The sequence below is a fragment of the Halictus rubicundus genome, chromosome 1, assembly GCF_050948215.1.
Source record: "Halictus rubicundus isolate RS-2024b chromosome 1, iyHalRubi1_principal, whole genome shotgun sequence".
NCBI lineage: Eukaryota > Metazoa > Arthropoda > Insecta > Hymenoptera > Halictidae > Halictus > Halictus rubicundus.
This window is the reverse complement of record NC_135149.1, coordinates 21121237-21142647: the sequence shown is the minus strand read 5'-3', so window position 1 is coordinate 21142647 and position 21411 is coordinate 21121237. Positions and strand designations below refer to the sequence as shown.

General features: G+C 49.7%; 1 protein-coding gene across 17 annotated transcripts in view; it reads left to right on the top strand.

Annotated features, from left to right (window-relative positions):
• Eph (Eph receptor tyrosine kinase) overlaps positions 1–21411 on the top strand; it is a 141099-nt gene that overhangs the window by 2522 nt on the left and 117166 nt on the right. The gene's annotated exons all lie outside the window — the stretch shown is intronic.

Genomic DNA, 21411 nt, shown 5'->3' with positions numbered 1-21411 from the left:
ACGTATTGAGAATAGCGAGTCAAATTTAGCTACTTTTGATCAATGGTTTATGGTACGCATGTATATACGTGGGTCTCGATCTTTTATGGAGAATTGTTTCTCGAACAAGTAATTACACACACGCAGCTGACTTATACTAGCGGGTAATCAAGAGAGGGTGGTTGACTAGCTGCGGCGAGTCCGGCTAGTAGCGAATAAAATCACTCTTCTTTTGATTAACGATCCGCGATACGATGCACCGACGTTTGCAGTCTTTCGTTGAGGATAATTCCTCGAAAACGTAATTATGTACACGCAGCTAGTTTACCCGCGGGTATTAACCTCGTCACAAATGATTTGTCCGCTTAAGTATGTCTGCAAATGATTCGACGTGATTCACTGGTACAATATAGCCGCGTATAATTTGATCCACGACTGCCGCGAATAATCCCGATGGCGCAGCTGAATCGAAGAAGTTAATATTCGACAAACGGAAGAAGAAAAAGCGAAGCAAAAACAAAGATAGACTCGACATGTTAGGATCTAGTTACGTTTAATTGGCGGGTAAATGGTACGATACACCTAGTTTTCGATCTTTTATAGAGGATTGTTCCTCGAACACGTAATTATACACACGCAGCTAGCGCGCTCACCGAATACATACCGGGTACGCGCTGGTTAATTAAGAGGGGTTGATTCGCTAGCACGTCTGGCGAATAGCGGACAAAATCTAGCTCCTTGTGATCGACGATTTACGCCACCGGTTCTCGGGGTAGATCGTGGTCCGTCGACCCCGGGGCTTATTGTTTATAAGGGGTTGTTTCCACCGTGTATTATTGAGGCTCGGCAGGGTTTTCGCGGCAGCTCGAAAACGCCAACACAAGCTAGTTCACTCGCGGGTATTAACCCTTTAGCCGCCACCGCTGTGGCAAGCCAACGAGTCACTTTTTGGTACCATATTTTCGACGAAGCTGCAACTCTTTCGCTACCTCGTGTATCATTTTGTTAAAACAGAAATTTCTTTATAATTCCCACTCTCGAGTTGTGTTAAGCGATTTCCGCTAACCTTCCGAGATAATAGATGCAATACTCTGCAACCTTTGCACCATTGTAAACCATCATAAAACCATTACTTGGTTCGCATTAAACAATTTTAGAAATGTTTTTCCACTTTCTATTCTCAAGGATAAGCTGTTTCCACTAACCTCCCAAGTTGTTATGGTACGTTTCGATCAAACGCATCACTAGATGCGATACCTTTTATCAGAGAGGCTCTGTACAATTGCAAAGTATTTCACAACTTTTGCGAACCATCGGTGTAATATTTTGGAACAGTTCACGAAAAAGGGATGTTTCGGTCGCAGGCCAATTTCGGAGTGCAATAACCCTAAGTCGAGGTACACTAGCATCGTTAGCCGGGTACATCGGCGCGCATCTGCGCCGAGTGGAGCCGTGTCGAAAGGGTTGGCCACGCTCGGCGTAATCAAGAGGGATGATAAACCTGCCAGCGAATAACCAAAGCGATTATCGTGGGGCAACCGGTAAAAACGAGCTGCACGTAATCAACGATTTGCGCCACCGTTCCTCGGGTGGTGTTGCCTCGACGTCGGCAGGGGGTTATTGTTTACGCGGGGTGGTTTTTACGATCGCGCGGCTTTTTCAGTGCCGGGCAGCGCCGTCTTGATCACGATAAATCTGCGCGCGCGGTACGGCGCGAGGCAGCGACGGAGAAAATGTTCGTTTTCCGTTCGTTATCCGGCGGCTTACGACACCGGAGATATTAACGATCCCAGTGAAAGGCATTGATTCGTCGAACCTCAGACTGCGCCGTGTCAGGAGCGTGGATTCCGTCCGAACAGGTTTGCCGTTTTACCCGCGTTACCTTCCCCGTCCCCCGTAACACAACGCTCTTCTCGCCGTCGAATATTCGCAATCTGCGCGTTCTTTCGAGTCTCTCGCGACTCTCGGGCCGCGCTATGCTCGGCGAGAGCATGCATGCATGCGAAATCCCCCCCCCCCACCGGTTCTTTTTCCAGCTGTATTGAATTTTTGTGAAACCATATTACGACTCGCCGATTCTCCTCTCGCTCTCACTCTTCCCTTTGCGAGACGGGGTTCCGTGCTCTTGAGAAACATTCCCAGGTCCCCGTCGTTGTCGAGCGTGTTCCCCGCTCCGAACGAGTCCCCGTCCATCTACGACACTGAATAGAGTAATTAATGGAGGCGAGGGTACGCGCTGGAATTTATCGCTGAAAACAGCGTAAATTGAAACGGGAATCGCCGCGGAATCTACCCGAACGCCGGCCAACCACCGTTCTCTGCCGCCTAGCAGTTAACTGGCCTGTTAATAAAATATATTCCGCGAAACGCGATACGCATCGATTACGTACACTGCGCGCTCCTTTTTATTGGATAATAAAGCTGGACGCGGATCAAAGCGCGCGAGAACGGTGATCGAGCACGCTCGTTTGATCACCGATTCGTTCTGGGGCCGGGGGAATAACACCGAAATTCCTGGTCGCCCGGAACAGAGAAGGGACTTTTCGATGTGCCCTCGGACCTTGGACGGTTTTTTTCATTCCGGCGCAGTAAGCGACGATTCCGTAATCATGTAAATAAATCCCTGGACCCGTCGAAGGGGGTCGCGGGATATATATATATATATTTGAAAGTCCGGATGACGGACACACGCACACGCACAGACACGCTAAGCTGGCCGATGCGATGTGTACACAGGTAACGCGTGTGTGCACAGTCGGCTGAGAGAGCACACACGCGCTTTCGCACGCGCCTAAACGTGCCAAACGCGCGGTGCGCCGAGCCGGTGCGGTTCGAGGACTATAGCAACCGAGTCTCGCTCGATCACCGAGGAGAGAACCCCTGGATAGCTTGCATACGTGTACTACTCGGAAAATGACAGGCCATCGGCGGAGAGCCGGCGTGTTTGAGCTCGTCTCTTCGTGCAAATATTTTGCGCGGGCAAACACTAGCCACGAACGATCTAGCCCTCCTAGAAGAACCAGAGAAGACGCTCGCGCCGCCACGAACGGAATTTCCTCGTGCACCCTGGGATCATCCTGATCCTCCTTACTATCTCCATTCGTTAACCTTTTGACAAGCAGACAGATATTTTCGCTGCTCGATCATGTTCCACCTGCTGATCCTTCGTTTCCGAGATACAGCAGTCCGAAGTTTGCTCTTGGTAACGACAGGTTATCGTCAAAGATTATCTACAGTCAGTCACAGTAATATCCGAACAGTTTTGAAACGACGATCACTTTCTTAAGATTGGACCAAACGACGTCGATTTTTTCGAGATGTTAGGAGGATCAGTTTCAATATAGGCCCACATAAAACAGCTGCGAAAATTAATCTGTAACATTTTCTCCGCGATTCTGACGAATTTTATCAACATATTTTTGTTTACGTCAGCTAGCAAACTAATCCTTCTAACTTCTCAAAGAAATCCAAATCGTGAAGTACAATCTTAAAAAAGTTATCGTCTTTTCTTTTTAAACTGTCCGAGTATTACTGCGAGTGACTGTATCTCTGTGTTGAAGTGTTTAGGCGTGGTTCAGTTGCTCTTGACTTTGGCTAGAACAGTGTCAAGGAGAAATTTAGGTTTTCTGATGGCGATCCTTGTATTTCTTAACAATTTTAGGAGGTTCTATTTGAAACGTAGACCTTGAAAAATGTTCTGACATTATGAGATAAACGCACCAAATCCATAGTCTATTAATTACAGAAGCGCTGCTGCGTTGTGTAGAAACGAAGGTCGATTGCGTCGCAATTTCCCGGACTATTGCAAAAGCCCACGAACCAATCACGCCATAGGAAACGGTTCGAGGGCTTGTCGTCTCCTATGGTCGCAATCCACTGCCATTGTGGACGGGAACAGGATACCTGTAGGAAACGTTTCCCGACCTCGAAAGGGAATAGTTGATCGGCTTGGGCGGGACAGAGAACAGAGGTTAGGGGAATGAATTTTCCGAGGGCCGGTCGTCACGAATGGCAGTTTCGAGGTAGTCGATCGGTATCGCGGTTGCAGCGTCGTGGCCAGGTAGAATGGTAACTTTACGACGGGCCGCGTGGTTGGGTGAAAAAAGGCAGCAACCCTGGCGCCTTTCTACCTGTTGGCACACAGGTAGCTTCTGGTCCGCAGCTCGCCTAAGCCCCGGTTTATCGAGTCTCTTCTCGGACGTGACGGAAATCGGAGAAATCCTGGTTTTCCGGCCACCTCGGGGGAAAGACAACACCGGTCGTCGTACGAATGGTCTAATTAACGATTCCGAGAGACTTTCGTCGATGCTCGTGGGATTTCGGGATTGTCGCAGCGATGGTTGGTGTTCGGCTCTCTCGGAGCTCGGCTCGCATAATCTGGGAATGGAGCGTTCGAGCGGAGGAAGGCCGGAGCGCGAGTAATTTAATACTGGGATCGATGAGTCTTCGTCGTTAGAGCTTAATTTCATTTTCCAGCGTGCGAGCGCTCGCCGGAGACATTCGTAGCGATTAGCCTCGATTCGGAGTTCCGTCTGAAAGCCGCTGATTCGTGGTATAGAATTTCTCTCTCCGTCTTCGTCTTTCTTTCTACCTGCCGCGTCATTGTTCCTTCTTTCGCATGCTAGTCGCGAGGAAACGGATCTCCGGCGTTTGTCTCCGAGACACCTCTTTCTCCGTCTTTCGTCAGATCTGTCCGATAATCGGCGAACCGTTACACACCAGGCACAGGCTCTGTATGCTCTGGGAGCGCTTCGCGTTTGCTTCGAGAGCCACTCTTCACGGTAAATGATGTTAGAGAAAGAAACAGACGAGAACTACGTATTCTTGTTCTCTTACTCTCGGTTGGCGCGAGCAGGTGGGATTTCGTTATTCTTCGTTTTAAAGGATCTAAGATAGTGCTTCGAACGATAATCTCTGCCCACGTCTACCTCCGTACAGACCCTAATGGTTCTTTAAGTTTTTTTCTCAATTTTGTTAGTTTATCGTCAAAGATTATCTATCCCGTTCGCTGTCTCAGAGTGTTTAGGCGTGGTTTAATTGCTTCTGATCTTAAAGTAGCTGAAATATAGTGCCCTGTGGGGCAATCTCTGCCCACATTTAGCCTAGTTCTCTGAAAACGTACAGCTGTAAAGATCGCAATGAATCTTTGAACTTTTCTCAATTTTGATGGTTCATCGTTACGACGACGAAGGATGATTTATCTTGTTCTGCGTCTGTAGTTTTCCGAGTAGGCGTGGTTTAATTGCTCGGAGGAGCTGGGACACTGTCCCGTGCGGCAGTCTGTACCCACACCCAGTTCAATTTCCATTTCTCCGAAAAATAAGCAAAGCTTTCAATCTTATCATGGCAACAGAAGACTATCTTTCTATCTTTGTGTGGGTTGTTACAAGTAGGCGTGGCTTTGTTGCTCTCGCTCTAATCAGAGCAAACTCGCTACCGATCTAGTCACTACCTCCTCAGAGATGAACGCTAAGGACTGCAATAAAATTTTGGCGCTGAGTGTTTTTGGTAGGCGTGGTCTGGCGGCTCTCGCTTTCGGCGGAGCCGGGCCAGTGCCCCAGAGGGCAACGAGCCCTGTCCGGGGCGGGTCGAGCGGGGCGTATCTCGAGGATAGCAATCTGCTGCCGGTATCGATAGGATTCGAGCGATTAATTATGATCGGCGGTGTTATTAGAGGCGCGCGGGCAGAGCCGGCGCGGCTCGGCGCGCTTATCGATTGGCGCGTGTGTGTGCACGCGTGTCGAGCCCGTCGTTAGATACGCCGCGATTCAGAGACCGTGGCGTTCTGCGCATACTGGCGCGTAATTGCATCGTGAAAGTGTTACAAAGCGATTCACGTCGGCCCTGTGGAAACGCGTCGCTCGATCGACCGGCCTCGCCGCTCTGCTCCTCGTAGCCAGACCCGTGGAAATAGTGAAAGTAGTGCAACCACCTGGCTCGTCCTTTGAAAACCACTTGTACCCTGCGTCGTACCCACCTTTGCTCTCCCTTTTTCTCTCTTTCTCTCTCTTCCTCGTAGCAACGTGGTGATTTTCTTTGGCCGGCCGTGATCGAGTTACGCTTACAAAGCGATCCAACTCTTTACATTCCCGTGCTCTCCGCCACGCTGTGCTCGCCTTCTCGTCTTCTCGGAGTGTATGCTCTTCCGATCATGTGTACACCGTGTTGCCTTTTTGTTCTGCCTGGGAACTGTTAACGGGACGCGGCTTCTCCTGCTCTCTCTCTCTCTCTCTCTCTCTCCCCCTCTCTCACTCTTTCGCTCTCTCTCTCGGTTTCCCCCAAATTGGAGCGGAAACCGAAGGGGTACACCCATCGTGTTCCGCGACCCTAGACAGACCGGCGCACCTTCTGAAACTTTAGGAAACAACGACTCGACCCGACCCGACCGTCGTCGACAGGTCGATTCGAATCTCGTTCCACGTTTCCAACGACGTGACGCGACGGGGGCGACAGGTCCCCTTCCTCGGTAATCTCCGGCGTCGATCTAGGATCTAGGCTTACCTGTTGGGCCCATGCGCGCACTTACCGGACCCCCGGTGTACACGGTCATCTTCTTCCGCTTCTCGGGATATTATTATACTATTCGCAAGGTCGCGTTTTGACCCGACCCGACCCGGCACGACCCAGGCTTCGCCGGAGATACCAAGACAGATATTGCCGATAAGATCGCCATTTCCGCGCTCCGTGGAAATTCAATTTGCAGCCGCCCGAAGGGGCCTGTGTCGCCTCATTCACACCCCTTCGCTTCAAGCCCCCCCCCCCCCTCGCCGACCTAACGTTCGTTTTTCTCGAACTTATCTATTCGGACTCGTCCGGCACTCCCGCGGGGGATCGATATCGCATCTGTATTCAAAAGTTTCGATTGGCTCGCGAGCGACGCCGACGGTTGCCCTATTCCCCGTCTATTCACTCGAGCAGATTACAGCCGCGCAGAGCCCCGGCACACGTGTAAGCGCCTCTCGCTACCGGAATCCTTAATGAAGCCCCGCTGATTTCCATACTCGCGAGAAGATTCGGATCGAGCCGCTCGCGATGTCGGCCCGGGAATTAATAATTCCGCCACGAGGTGAATTAATATACCGTTGATTACGCTTGCCGGGGCCGTAACCGCGGCAGATAGACTTTCATTTGTCGCCGCGAACATATTAGTCACGATACCATCTCGCGGGATTCGAGTGTAATACCGTTCGAGATTCCCGCGCGCGCGAGAAAAGGTGCTCGTTTCGTGAAGACGTTCTCCTCTACCCGATGCGTATCAAATTTCACTTCGCGCCGTGCGCAATTGAAAAGAAAAAGCGCCTTGGGCTCGGGACATTATTAATTCCGTCGGGAACGAGGAAAAAAAAAAAGACAAAAAAGAAACACGCGAACAGGCCAAGTACCCGCCGCAAACCGCGAGAAACGGTCTTGCGCAATTTCATTTACATAGGGATTTTTATTTCGCCGGTACCCGGGTGAGAGGAGGCTGCGTGAATCTTTATTGCCCTGTACGACCTGTCGCTCGTTCTATCCTCTCCTCTCCTCTCCACTCAGCTCCCCCCCCCCCCCTCTGTCACGACTGTGAGAAAATCCGACGCGACGATCTCCGTGAACGTGAAACCGAATCGAGCCGGCATTCGAATAGGCGCGAGTTGCCGGAAGAACAAACAGCCAACGATAACAATTAACGAGCGGAGTGCAACGCGTTGCGAAACGGCTGCTCCCTGTGCTGCTGCCGTCTGTGCTATATGTATGCTACGGATGCTCGGGTATCGCCTGGTTTGAGGGTGAAAGGTCTCCCGACCCAGTTATCTAGCAGACGTTCCCGACATAGAAGAGGATTTTATCGCTCGGTTAAATTTAGTGAGACGGACAGGATCGTTGCGAATTTATGAGAAGCTTATCGTGGCCACTCGTCGTTGATCTTTATTCGTGAGGCATCGAAAGTCGTTCAGATCGATTATCGAGTCGACGAGTCCACTTTTGCTCCAGTTACGACGGGCTTTTGCCCGCGGAAAAACTTATCGGCGACGACAGCCTCGCATAAATTGGAGAACGCAGACGCATCCGGGCAACTTATTACGATGTTATCGGACGGCAATAATAGCGCGCTCTCTCTCTCTCTCTCTCTCTCTCTCTCTCTCTCTCTCTCTCTCTCTGTTCTCTAGCTAGTAGATAACGAGATTGATTAACATCTCTCCACGCTCGATTAACATCGTCGTTTTCGTCATTGTCGATGGCGCAGCGAGAATTATCCTAGTCTCTCGCCTCGGCTCATGAATTTTCCGGCTCGAGGATAAACGTTGATTCATTGTGTCCACGTGGCGGCGAACCGGGACACGTCGATCGTCCACGTGTCGCTTTGATACCCGATCAAAGATGTCGCTCAGACGCCGGATTACCGATTATAGGGATCCGCTCTTCCTTGGAAACGGGACGATGGATCCTGTTAAATCGGTTTGCTTGACCCTCGTGCGCTCCCAGGAAATCGTCCCACAAAAGATCCTCAGGTGATGTTTCACTGAAAATGAATAATGCATCGGATAGGGATGCATTCCTTCCTTTCGGATTTATTTGTTGTACTAATACCTCGCAGGAGGCATCAACAGAATCGGAGAAATATCAAACGTTCCACAGTGTCGTAGGACCTCTATTATTCGAACACGTTTCACATGTGAACTGTTTAATTCACTGGGATCCAAGGTAGATACTATTCACGAGAAAAACAAATCTTTACGCCATAATTTGTTTTCACATATTTTTGAACCTACTTCTTCGAGATCAGCGTTGATCTTATTGCCGGACCTAATACAAACGAGTAATGATTTAAACTTGTCACTAGAAAATTAGAATTTAAATGGAACGTTTGTAACTCTGGCTAAAAATGGACCCAAATCCCATCATCCATGGGACCAACAATTAAAAATACATACCTTTTTATTATGAGTATGGACCACCGTAATACTTGGAAACTATCAGATAACGATGTCTTTCGTAAACATCATCGCGGACCTGCATGCAATCATGACCTGCAGCAATCACAAAAGCGCGTGAGAATGAAAGCGGGACAACCGTGGTGACTCCCTCGTGAGTGTTCGGATAAGCGAGGCTCCAGAAGCAGAAACGTGTACGAAAATTAAATCCTTCCTGCCGGAGGCACCGTTGATTATGCACCGCATTATTATTATAATGCAGCACAGGAAAGGGGAAGCGGTCAGCAGCAGGTAAGGGACGTTTTTGTGTCGACTGAAAAAGCGTTCGACTCGGAGACTCTTTTTCGTGTCCTTTTGTTCGGCGGGATCCTCGATCTTCCCGATGATAGTTGTAGATCGATTTTTCCCGTAGAGAACAACCTCGTTGGTATCATACTTCGTACTCGCCGTTCTTTTTTCGATGGTTGCAGCTCTCGGCTGCGAATCGCGGAGAGGCACCATCTGCTAATTCGGAATTTAAAGTATAATGTTCGCGATGTTCATTGTTTCGGGTGGATGGCTTGGCGCACACGTCGGCGAATCGGCGGAACAATGCCAGTAATTGCCAGGATTTCGGTCGGCCGCGATTATGCTCCGGTACAGAGAGCACACGGGAGATGGAAAGAGAGAGAGAGAGAGAGAGTGAGCAGGGCAAGGCAGGGTAGGCAGGCGGCCGAGTCGGTCGCTCGATGGATTCGAGTTTATTTTCTCGTTGACAGGGCGAGCGTGAATGGAGATTCGCCTTATATTCGGTGCTCGAGTTTCATGGGAATCTGGCCAATGGCCGTGCCCCTCTCCCGCGCCTTTCTTGCACAGGCGTGCAGTTAGCGATGTACATATGGCTGCGTTTTTTCGTTTTCATTCGAGGGACCATTTTTTTGGGAAGTGGGCGTACCTCTTTCCGGTTTTCGGACCATTGTGTTCCGCCCTGTTTGATTCTTCTTCTCCGTCCTGCTGCTCCTCCTCCTCTTCTTTTCCTCTTTTTCCTTCTCCTTCATCGTAGTCGTCCTCCTCTTCTTCTTCTGCCCCATCGTCGTCTTCGTCTTCTTCTTGCACTCGCCAAGAATGTACCCGAACTGGTATGCGTGGCTGCGTGTGTGCTGCGGGCTCGCGCGGGCGCACGCAACGCTCTGCGCGCGTGCACGCTCGCTCTCTCTCCGCAGCTCACACGTGTGCTACGAGAAGAGCGCAGCTCGGTTTCTTGTGAATCGGTTCCGCCGGTCGCCTCGTCCGCCAGCTAGTTAGAATAATTGATAATTAATATCTCGGTGGCCGAGCCTCCGTACTTTACTCGCGTTTCGAACCGCGTCCTCTCGGGACATGCGACCGTCGATGCGCGTTCACGATCCAGGCGACGCGACGCGACGCGACGCGTGCTCGCCGACGATCCACGCGTAACGACCTGCGTCCGCTTATGTTACCCGAGGACAAGCTAACGGTCGAGCAAGGTGGGTACAGGACTTAAACCTTTGCACTCGACTGTTTCCATTAAGATACCGCTGAAAATTACTACGTTATAATTCAAAACAATTCCTACATTGCTGAATGTCTTTCAAGGATATGTTCACGTGTGGTACGAATAAATACACTCGATTTCATGTAGACAAGATGGCAAAGGTTATCTGTCTTAACACTAAACCTACCACGGTCAAAATGACCGGGTTGCTATTTCACAATTATTGAAATTATAAAAAGCTTTTCATAAGAAATTACTGAATTGACTTCTTTATTTAACCCTTTCGAGCCGATTGGTACTCATATGTACCATCAGTGCTTTGGAAAAGACTGACTCTTTTGTTTTGCATTATTGGTGGTTTTAATGTGTACCAGTCCGTTCGGTAGTGTTTATATACGAATACCGTCTTGAGAGGGTTAAGCACATATTATAATGAAAATCGTACAAAGTTTAAGTAAATTCAATCTTCTACCTTCTATAAGACGTTTCAATTTTGTATGTTTTGTGCTTGGTATGCTTAATTTTAAGGAAGTTGTGTAAAAAGGAATTGAAAGTGGGGTTAGCCATTCTGTGCCTTTATAACCTCACTCCAGGCCCAGTAATCCAAAAAAAAAAAAAAAAAAAATAAGCAAAAGCTGTTGCGTCGAGGTGAGTTCGACGCGAAACTAACTGGAGCGAAATGTTACGTCGAGACCGTACGTAGAACAGCAAAGGGCCAAGATAGAGGCACCATCAGTGGCAAGGGCCATTAGGAGAGCTGGACGGAAGCTCGAAGGGCCGGTCGCCGGCCATCGTTTCGCTCGTCACCTGGGAGAGTGGCTCGAGATACGTAGGAGATTCGTCGACGCCGACGACGACGAAAGAGAGAGGGAGAGAGAGAGAGAGAGAGAGCGTAGCCCCGCGCTCTCTGGTCGGCCAATTTCATTCGAAAAAGCCGTAAAGTACAGGTTAGGTTGGCCCGGTCGAAAGAAAGGCTCGCTCGTATTGTGGCTCGAGACAAAGGGACATTTTTTGTGCGCGATCAAAGGAACGACGAAAGAGAGAGGGAGAGAAAGAGGAAAGACCCTTTTACGTGGTCTGTATCGAGCGAGTTCTCTCTACTTGGCTTCGACACGCTCGAATTAATGATTTCCTCATCCGCGAGCATTACTTTTCCCCCCGCCAACCCCCCCGGCTCACCAGCAAGCCAAGAGCTGATGCGGCCTCCGAGCGGTACACAGTACGCCTAATTATTTTTCCGTGCCTCTGTTCCACGATGTTCGTCGGGACGCTTCGGGCCGCCACTCCAAGCCGTTTCGAAACCGACGAAAAATATCTGTGAACCTCGAAAATACACGCCGGAGGCTTAATTCAATTGGTCTTAGCCTGGAAAAGCTGGCGCTGATGATCCAGCGCACCTTTCTTATCGAACTTCGTGCACATAAGATTTTTCGAGAAAATTCTCTCCGTGTGTTTGAACACTTTATCTACGGGATGCCTATTAATATGATTTTCCATAATCTTCTATGTGGCTTCTATACCTCGCAACTAATCCAAGCAAAATTTATTTCGCATAAAAGTCCGCGGTCTAGTAATTACGTAATAACTTATTACCCAAGAGGAAATAAAGTGTGAACGCGTGGGGGAATAACGCGGACTTTGCAAAGAGTTGAATTGAATGAACTTGATCCTCGCATGCGAGCAGTTTTGCGTGCCACTGTACACGGTCCGATGTACCTGTACAGTCTCGGTCAAAGATAAAAATGGTTTCGCTCGCGACGCAGGTTCCGGAGGCCAGTGGTTTTGCGAAAAGCTCCGGCAATGGTGGATAAGAGAGGCTCCGGTTGGGTCCGCTCGCGTCATCGTATCGGGCGAAACGCGTTTTCAGGAAGAATTCCACGCGAGAGAGGAGAGAAGTGAAGAGAAGAGAGAAGGGCGCACGGTCTGCCGCGGAGGCAGGGAGAATGAACCGTTAGAACTGGTGCTTCCATGCCTCTCTTTACTCGCTCTCTCGCGAACGGTTATCTCACGGAGAGGATCAAAAGATTCGGGTCGAGGTTAATCTCTACCTCGTCGTCCAAGGCACCTGCGATTAATTTCGTGCCTTTTCCTCCAATTCCGCGATATCTTTTTTCCACTGGTGGCCCACTCTGTCTCTCACTGGGCCAGCTCCCCGGTGGCGGATTTAATTTTTGCGAAATATTTTAATCGAATCTCTCTCCCGGTAGACGCGAGACAGAAAGAAAAAGAAGGAGAGGAAAACCAGAGAGGATTTACCTTGGCCATTTACCTCGAGGTTCGATCGATTCGACGGCAGGATAAACGAGCGTATCCACGCATCCGTTCTTACGGCGACATCCTTTATTTGCACTTTGCCAACAACGAGCGAGATCCGTTGGCTTTCCAATTTCCTCGTTTTTCTCGGAGCCGAGCTGCGCGCGGGCTCGTTAGACCGTGGCGAGAGAAGACCGAGGGAACTTTGAAAATTCACGGATCGAGCCGCGCGTTAATCGAAAGCCGGGATGCCATCGAGCAGAAAAACCGAACGATCGGTTGCGGCGGCGACCGTTCTTGCGGCGTTGTTTGCTCGCCGGGATCCTTCGGTCCCAGACGTTCCTCTTCTCCTTTCGTCCTTACCGAGAAAAATCCAGGAAGAATCGAAAGGTAGCTTCTCCCAGGCTGGTTCTTTTATTGTAGCTCGCGGCTCCTCTGCTTGCCGAGCAAACCGTCGCGTCGTGAATCTTCGAATAAATATTTGACGCGGGGAACAGCTGCGACTCCGAGATTCTCGGCGTCCGCGTGACGCATAGCGAGATTTCGATCGTTACGAAATCACGGTACCGCCGGGCCTCGTTTTCTTTTTCCTTGTCTCCTCTCTCCTCTCTCCGAAGAGAGAAAGAGAGGAGAGCGCCAGGGCCCCGGGGACGAGATTAACGAGGACTCGATACGAATTCGATTCGCCAGGCTCGATTTACGAGGAGCTCGCGCGGCGAACCGCGAGTAGGCCTGGCCTGGCCTGGCTAACTTTTGTTCCCGCGAAACAGCGACCAAATTAATTTCGCCGGAGCACGCGATCATTCGCACCGTGAAAACTGCATACACGCGAAACCGTCGAAGCAATTTGCAGCTGACCAAGAAGCGGCCGCGCGGAATGAATCTCCGATACACACATCCGAGGCCGAGGCAATTGAAATTACCGGCTTTATTATTGCCCCCGGAGGGAGGGCTTGATCAAATAAAAGTTCCACGGGAGAGGATCTTTTCAGACCGAGATATAGGTACCTACCCGGCCTCCGCTGGAAATCGGGCGACCGTCCACGATTTATCTCGCTTTCCGCCGCGCGTCGATTTCATTACTCTGTTTTCACGGTCGACTCCCCGTAGATCGGAGAGCCATCCTCGGAACGTAATGGAGTTTCGGGTACGACGACCAGCTATACCCGCCAATACTACCGGCCGTCTGCTCTGTACCAAACCTGTTACCAGCCGATATCCATTAATACCGTCCAGGTGATTCTCTTCCCAATTTCCTCCTCCTATCTATAAAAAAATAGTGGCCGATTTTTCGAATGAAATTCGAGACGAATACTGCTTGCAAAACTAAGCAGGTATTGCTCGAGCAGGTAAACTGCTCGAACTGTCTTAATATACTTTGTGTGAGTAAGACTTAGGATACTACAACTATGCGGATCTTCATGTGAAACAAAATTGCCTCTATAAATCGCAAGATACAGAAGGTACAGACGCATTAATTTCGTTTTTTCAATAACTTTATAGAGTTGAAAACAGCCCTACAGAAATTCTCTGAATGATTTTGTAAATGCATAAAATCCGCAGTCTAGTTACAACTCTAGCTTGGTTTTCAGAAAATCCTCTGAGCAAACCGTCTATGCAACCGTCTTTCAGCCACGGGGAGGATCGGGCCAATCGGTCAATTTCACCGAAATTTCACGGTGTTTAACGGGGAACGAGCGGGCGATCGTTTGGTCGTCGTCGAGGTGTGAGAAACGGGCGGCCCCGGTGCAAATAACCGAGCCAGTTGCGCTTTTGTCACGATGTTCGTTTACCGCGCGGAAATTCCTGAATCGACTCCGGCGTTGCGAGAACCGATTTTCCGACGTTACGAGAGCGTGCCCGCGCGCTTAGGTGTTTTTCGGAACGGCGCGCACAGAGCTTGGCTTTCCTTTACGAACCTTTTGTTCGGTCTCGTTCACTTTTGTGGCACGTTCGCTCGTGTGAACGGTGCCGCGGGACACCTGGGGTCCCTCGGACGATTTTCTCCAATCGACACCACCCCTGGCCAAGCGACGACGAGGATTCAAAGCCGTCCGCTCGTGTAAAAGCCGAGCGGAAAATGGGAGACGGGCGTGCGCGCGAGCGAGGATGCTCCGGCCTCCGCAGGTCAATTTGTCCGCACGATTTCGAAACGCAGGGCTGATCCCATTGTCCACGCGTTTTACGCGCACAAAGTTTCCACCGATCCATTTCCCTCTTTCATCTCGCACCCCCGTTCTCTCGCTCTCGCCTTGCCTCCATTCCTCGTTTAATTCGATACACGCCCGTGTCTGCTCGCACGTACACCCCCGAGCACCATTGTCACACTGAGGGAGCATCTCTGCATTGCAAATTGTCGACTTCCCCTATTTAATCGGAGAAATTCCTCGGGTTTCGCGTGATTTCGAAGCATCTTAATACCGATTATTGATAATACGCTGCTAATCCATATCACAGACAACTACGTCTGCAGTACGTCTTTAAAGACCATTAAGAGCGAGCCTAGAGTAAATTGAGAATCGTGTTTCAAGCAAGCCATGCATAAAAGATTGGAACACAATGACGCATTAACAAGCTGATTTTCTAACGCAAAAGCCTGCTACGCGAGAAAGATGAAACACAATCCGTTTATAGAACCATTGGATGTCCCAATGGTCGTGAAGGGGTTGTGCACGTGTACGGAGGCAAGGCTGTCGAGCTGCGATCGTTATCGGCGATGCTCATTTCACTGTTCTTAGAAGCGATGATTCAATTCTTGTTTTTTCCTTTATCCAGCACGGAGAGCAGATAGCGTATTAATAATACCGAAAAACGCTATTACAGGACAGCCGGTGGCTCTTATCTATATTCATTATCAACGTCGCGGGAGATAAGGGATGAGAGGAGGAGGAGGAGGTGGAGGCTCGTAAGGCGCAATTGGATTCAGCGGGATCAATCCCATATTCCGTTTCCGTTCCGTCTTTGTCCCCGGTATTTTCCCCCTCGTCATTTTTCTTTCTCTTCTCCCCGACTTTTTTTGTTCGTCCCTCGACACTGCCGCCCCCGCGCGCGCGCGAGCGTTCCGAGGGAAGTGGGTTAAGTCAATGCTCGAAAAGAAGACGATTTAAAAAGGTCTATTACCGGGGCAGGCTCCTACGGACTGTTCTCTCTCTCTCTCTCCCTCTCTCTCTGTTTCTCTCCCGGCGAGCGAAGTCGAGGAGCTGATAAGGTCGAGCGAGGCTGCGATGATTGCGATACCCATCCGCGAGCGAGCGAGACTCTCGAAAGGTTAATGATTCCGTGCTCTCCGACGATGGTCGAAGAAAAGATGAAAGGAAATATAGCGAGTCGAGCGTATTTATACGCGGCAACGGTGGCTCGCTCGCTCTCGCCTCCCCGTGCTATTTATACGGAGCATAACGTGAAGAAAGTTTGGGAACCATGTACTACTCATTAAAACAAACAACGAACACTCGATAAACTGGGGGCCGGCCCCCGACGTTGATCGTTTATTTTGGATTTATGAACCGCGGAGCGGTCCCCGAACCGCTGCCGCACGCCCCGGCAAACGGAATAACCTTCTCATATCATTATCTGAAATTTATCGATCGCACACTTATCGGTCGCCGCAAAGTCAGCACAATTGTCGCGCACAACCGGCCCGTGGGCACGTACCGCTCACAGTCAGCCGCAACAATCACGCGACTTAAATTTTATTCCGCTCCGGGTTTCGTTGAACGGCTCCGAGTCGGGTGAACCATTCGACCACGCTTCTTATCCGAAATCCGAGATAAATCCTCCGAATCAGTCAAAATAGGATTTTTCATATCTTCAATTTTGCCACAACTTCATTCACAAGAGTACCCTTGGTGGAAATCATTAACAAACCCATTTAATCACGATGCAGCGAGTTTCTAAATTTGGCATAGAATTGTACCGATGCAGATTTTGCGAAATTAAAATTCTCATTGCCCCCTCGGAAAGAACAATCAGTACAGTCCAGTGCAAAGGGGGGTTGAACCAATTTATTTCCTTATATTGTTACGCCACGAGTCAGGCAATATTGCAACAAGTGCACCTTGCGATTTTTCCCGATCGATCGGCGAAAGCACAATTAGCGTCAATTTGTCTGCTAAATTGGTCGTCGAAGGAATCGAGCGACACATTTCGCGAGTAGGAGGAGCAAAGCGGAAACCCGCCTCTCCTTTTCCCGGGAAGGGTTCACCCTTTGCATTTGCGTTTTGCCGAGGTTTTTCTGTTTGCTCGAGCGCAGCACGCGTCTCTGAATTTGTCTAACAGTAGGCATACAGTGCTGACGGCGCTGTCTCCGTCGACTAACGGTCCCCGGCTTGGCTATTTGTTTATAATTATCCAGCGGCTAGGTTTTGCATCGTAGGCAAGGGACGTCGCTTCGTTAAGCGTGATTTACGCTCCTTTTTACAGTATCGCTGGTGGTTCGCCTGGGAATTCGTGGATAAGCGTAAAAGTCGACGGACGGGTCGACGGCTATAAAAATCGGAATACTCGGCTATGATTTACACCTTGTAAATTATCACATCGAGCGGGTCCTGCGGACAGCTCTTGCGAACTTAGGAGAACGCTTAGGCAAGACGAAACCCTTCGGGGACGATGCCCGATTTTCTTGCGCTGATGACACGCGGATGTTGCCATAGTTCGATGATTCAGACTTTTTGTTATCGTTTCGCGGCATGTACGTATCTTCGATTCTGGAAAGTAATCGGCGGGAAAGTGCATCGTTGCTGATAATATGTTCTGATTGTACGCAGACTTTTCTCAATCGGCACACGTTCAGCGTACCTTTACAGTTTCCTCGTGTGAGGAAATTCAACAATTTTTATGACGATATGCTGGTCACATGAGATTGTGTATTCGCAAATAGAAAGTATAATCAAACTCCATTTTTTACGAACACTTTTTACCTTTGTTTGTACTTTTTCTGTATGAGATGAGCTAGTTTCATCGGAGATCGATGTTGATTCATTTTGTAATTTGTAATTTGTGTGACTTGTGAATTTGGATCAACGTAAAAATCAGCAGTCTGCTCATGGTTGCCGAGTGAACAAGTATGCGCACTTGCATCGGAAGAATGCAATGCAGGCTATTATGAAGCCGAGGAGTAGTTCCAAACTACGCGAATAGTTAGGCTATGTCCGATCATCTTAGAAACTATTATCCGAGCTCCGCTATCAGAGTGAGCGCGCGTAGAACGTGTGAATTGAGTAGAGTGTCTTCAATGGAATTTCTCGAATTCTGAGCGGATACTGCGAAAAGGGAAAAAATCGTTGCCCATTTCGCGTGTTGAACCTCTGCCAGCGGATCGCGGAAGAAGCTCGAGGGAACGGGCCGGGCCGGGCCGGGGTCTTGCTCGTTTCTCGACCCGCGAATGAAATTCCGTCCACGAACGAGCGAGATTTCCACGCGACCGTTCCGATTACGTTCCCTGGACGTTCTCGAGGACCAGGGGGGGGGGGGACGAGAGGATAGCGCGCGGGCGATCTTTAAATGGAATTTCTCGGAGTCCCCGGCCGACGACGACGGTGACACGATTCGTGTCCGAGTAACGCGACACCCCTTCTCGAAAAAGAAGTTGTCTCCTTGAGGAGGCAGCGGTTATTACCGGTCGGCTCGTGACGAGGAACCGCTTGCACGTACCACTCCGCTGATATCCGGTTGATCCGCTGGCATTGGCAGGCCTGGAAATATCCAGGGGCACTTAGCGCTATCTACAAAGGCTAATGTAGCCGCCCGATAGTAAGGTAGACGTGCCCTCTGTATATATATCCTGTCGGTGGAACGAGAAGAAGAACCAGAAGGCAACAGGGAACACGGAGTCCGAGGAGCGGACGGGGGCCAAGGCACACGCACGTTGCACACACGCGCCGATCCACGCTCCTGATTTCTCAATCGTCGGGACCCTGTGGATCCCGACCTCCGCCGACGCGACCTTTTATTCCACGATCATTGACCAGACGGGAAAACCAACGATTCTCTTCATCGACGATCATTTAACCAGCCAGGACACGCCAGCACTCGCAAATCGATTTTTCGGAGACGCTAGAGCTTTTAGAAGGTGACTGAGGTTGTGCAGGATCCTCGTGAGTCCTTTAGTTCTACAGGGTGTTTCATAAAAATTGGAGCAAGATTGCTTGCTAATAAGGGTTGCTTCACGAGTACAGTGTTACTAAAAAGTGAACATTTGGACTTATCTAAGATTTCCAATTTTCGTCGCTGACTGAAACCTGCGCCCCGGTAGGGACAACCTCGCTGCTAGGACTATCATCACAGTTTCGCAACCATAGAGTTCCACTTTACTCTATGTCATTCCAAAAGCGATTTCCACATCCTGGACCAGCGAGATCTGTGTCGGATCCGCTCGGTAGAACGGCAGGAGTCCGCGAAGCATGATCTCGCGGCGGAACGGTTGTCCGTCGAGACGTGTTCGCGCGTCGATTATCTCTCCGCCGAGGGTACTAATTATCCTCGACAGGGAAACGAGAAGAACATATGGCCGCCGCGAGTCGAGTTGGGATTTTTGCCGATTTCCAATTAGACACGCGACTCATTGGACGTCAGCGGTCCCGATAGAGCGCAATAAGACGGCCGATCGACTAGAGAGTATGATAGCAAAAGAGAAAGAGAGACAGAGGGTGGGGAGATAGAGGAGTTAATAGCTATCGCGGTTTAGCAAAAAGATCTTTAACACGGACCTACTTCTTCCAATGTCCAAGAGGATACGGGGCTCGGCCGGTTGTCGGTGCCGAGTGCGAAGTAATAATTTGTACGCGTACCGTGCCCGGCAAAAGGAGCGGAACCTAATAAACGTAATGACAATGTCGTGCATAGAGAAATATACGTGTCACGCGTTGCACTGTAATTTCGTATGTAAAGTAGCGCGCCATTGTAGCCGGTGTCCCCGTAGTTACGTGTCTACGAACCCTCTTCCTGTCCCGAGGCGACCGCGATTCCACGACGCCCTGGACGCGATAATGTGCAGAGAGAGAGAGAGAGAAGCGCAAGGCGTCGTCGTTGCTCGTCGTTCGTCGAGCTTCTGGCCTCCCGCAGCTTTTCCAGCCCTTCTCAAACTGCAATTTCCTATTCGAGATTTTCCACGACCGGTCGCACGCGTTCAACTCGCACGTGTCCACGCATATCCTCGATTTACCTGATCCTCTCGCAAAAACACCCAAAACAATTTCTTCTGTTTCAGCGAAAGTAGCTTTGATTCGTTTCACACTTTCTACTCCGATAAACAGTAATAGGTACAAGAAACCACGCGTCTTTCACGCTCAATTAAACATCCGCGCATCCAGCTGCATCGCACAATTCCGCGTTTACGAGGGTCGACCTACCCCCCGGGCTTCCGAGGAGTCATGCGAAATGCCGCACCACGTCGATGATCCTCCTCGAACGTTCCTGCTTGTCGAACTCTGGAAACGTGTCCCGTCCGACACCTAACGAGCTCGCCGGCAAAAAGTATACCGTGACCGCGAAAGCACTCGATAAACTGGCTCACGCGAGACACTTTCCGCGGCAAAAATGTTTGTCCTGTTAAGGGGTGTGCATACATTACGCGAAACGCTCGCTGCTCGCCTGTATAACGCTATTTTCGAGAAAGCGCTCGGCATTCTGTTTCTTGTTGGTTCAAATTATCGGGGATTTTCTGAAATTTGATCGAGGTGTAATTGGTTCGTTATGCCTGGCAAAAGGAGCTCTACTTATTCGAGTCTGGATAGGCGAGCTACTATAGTTGCTACTAGACTGCGGATCTTTTTGCAAATTGGAATTTCGAAGCTGAAATGTACGAAGCGTTTGTTAAAGTTTGCATTTCGGTGTACGGTTTGACTCCCCTGTGCACTCGGTAAACTCATAGTTACAATAAATGTAGTGTATCCTTTTGTAAAATATAAAGTAGGATATTGTCACAGAGAAGTTACAAGTTCTCAGAATATTATGCGTTAGAATTATAAATAACGACACGCACAAAATTAATTAGATTTTCTGCATGCGACGTACGAAATGGCGATTGTCGTACAGATGTGACGCCGGTCGCGAACGCGTTGAACGTCGAATGGTAGTTTCAAAAATGGAATGAGCATTCACAATTTTGCAACAATCATCATCCAGGGATAGCGTTTGACGGACAGGAGATTACTGTTTCGGGGAACGCTTCTATACAACAGCTCTATTTTTAATAAATGTGTCGACGATTGATCGAGCTGTTTGTGTTCGGGAAACGAAGGGATCAGTCAACGAAAAGACCGTCAGCCCGAGCACGGGACGATTCGCGAAAATGGGGCGATCGGCGTCGGTGTTTCGCGGGGGATTGTTTGCCGAGGAATTATTGAATTATACGTAAACGGCGAGATACCCCTGGCTGAATAAATAATGAAACCGGTTCCCACCGGGGTGATATTTTTCTGCGGTGAAACTGGTCCACGGTTATTCGCGATATTTATGTAACCGGCGCCTACCGAGACACCCCATTGCCCTAATGTCGCCGGATAAACCAACAAACATGCAAATATTATTTCACGCGTGTCCGCGCGCACCGCGCGTATATACTAGATTGCCCCGGAAATTCTCCAAACATTTCGCTTCGGTTCCCCCATTGTCGCTGGAGAATCGGGCCGGCAGGGGTGAGTGGGTTTGTCGTTTAAATAAATAAACCTGCAAGCAAGTTCCCAATGTAAACGCCATTCACATTAACGAGCATGCTACTCTCTGGCTCTCGGCACTCGCGCGCGCGCTCTCTCTTTTCCGCGTAGCACGCGC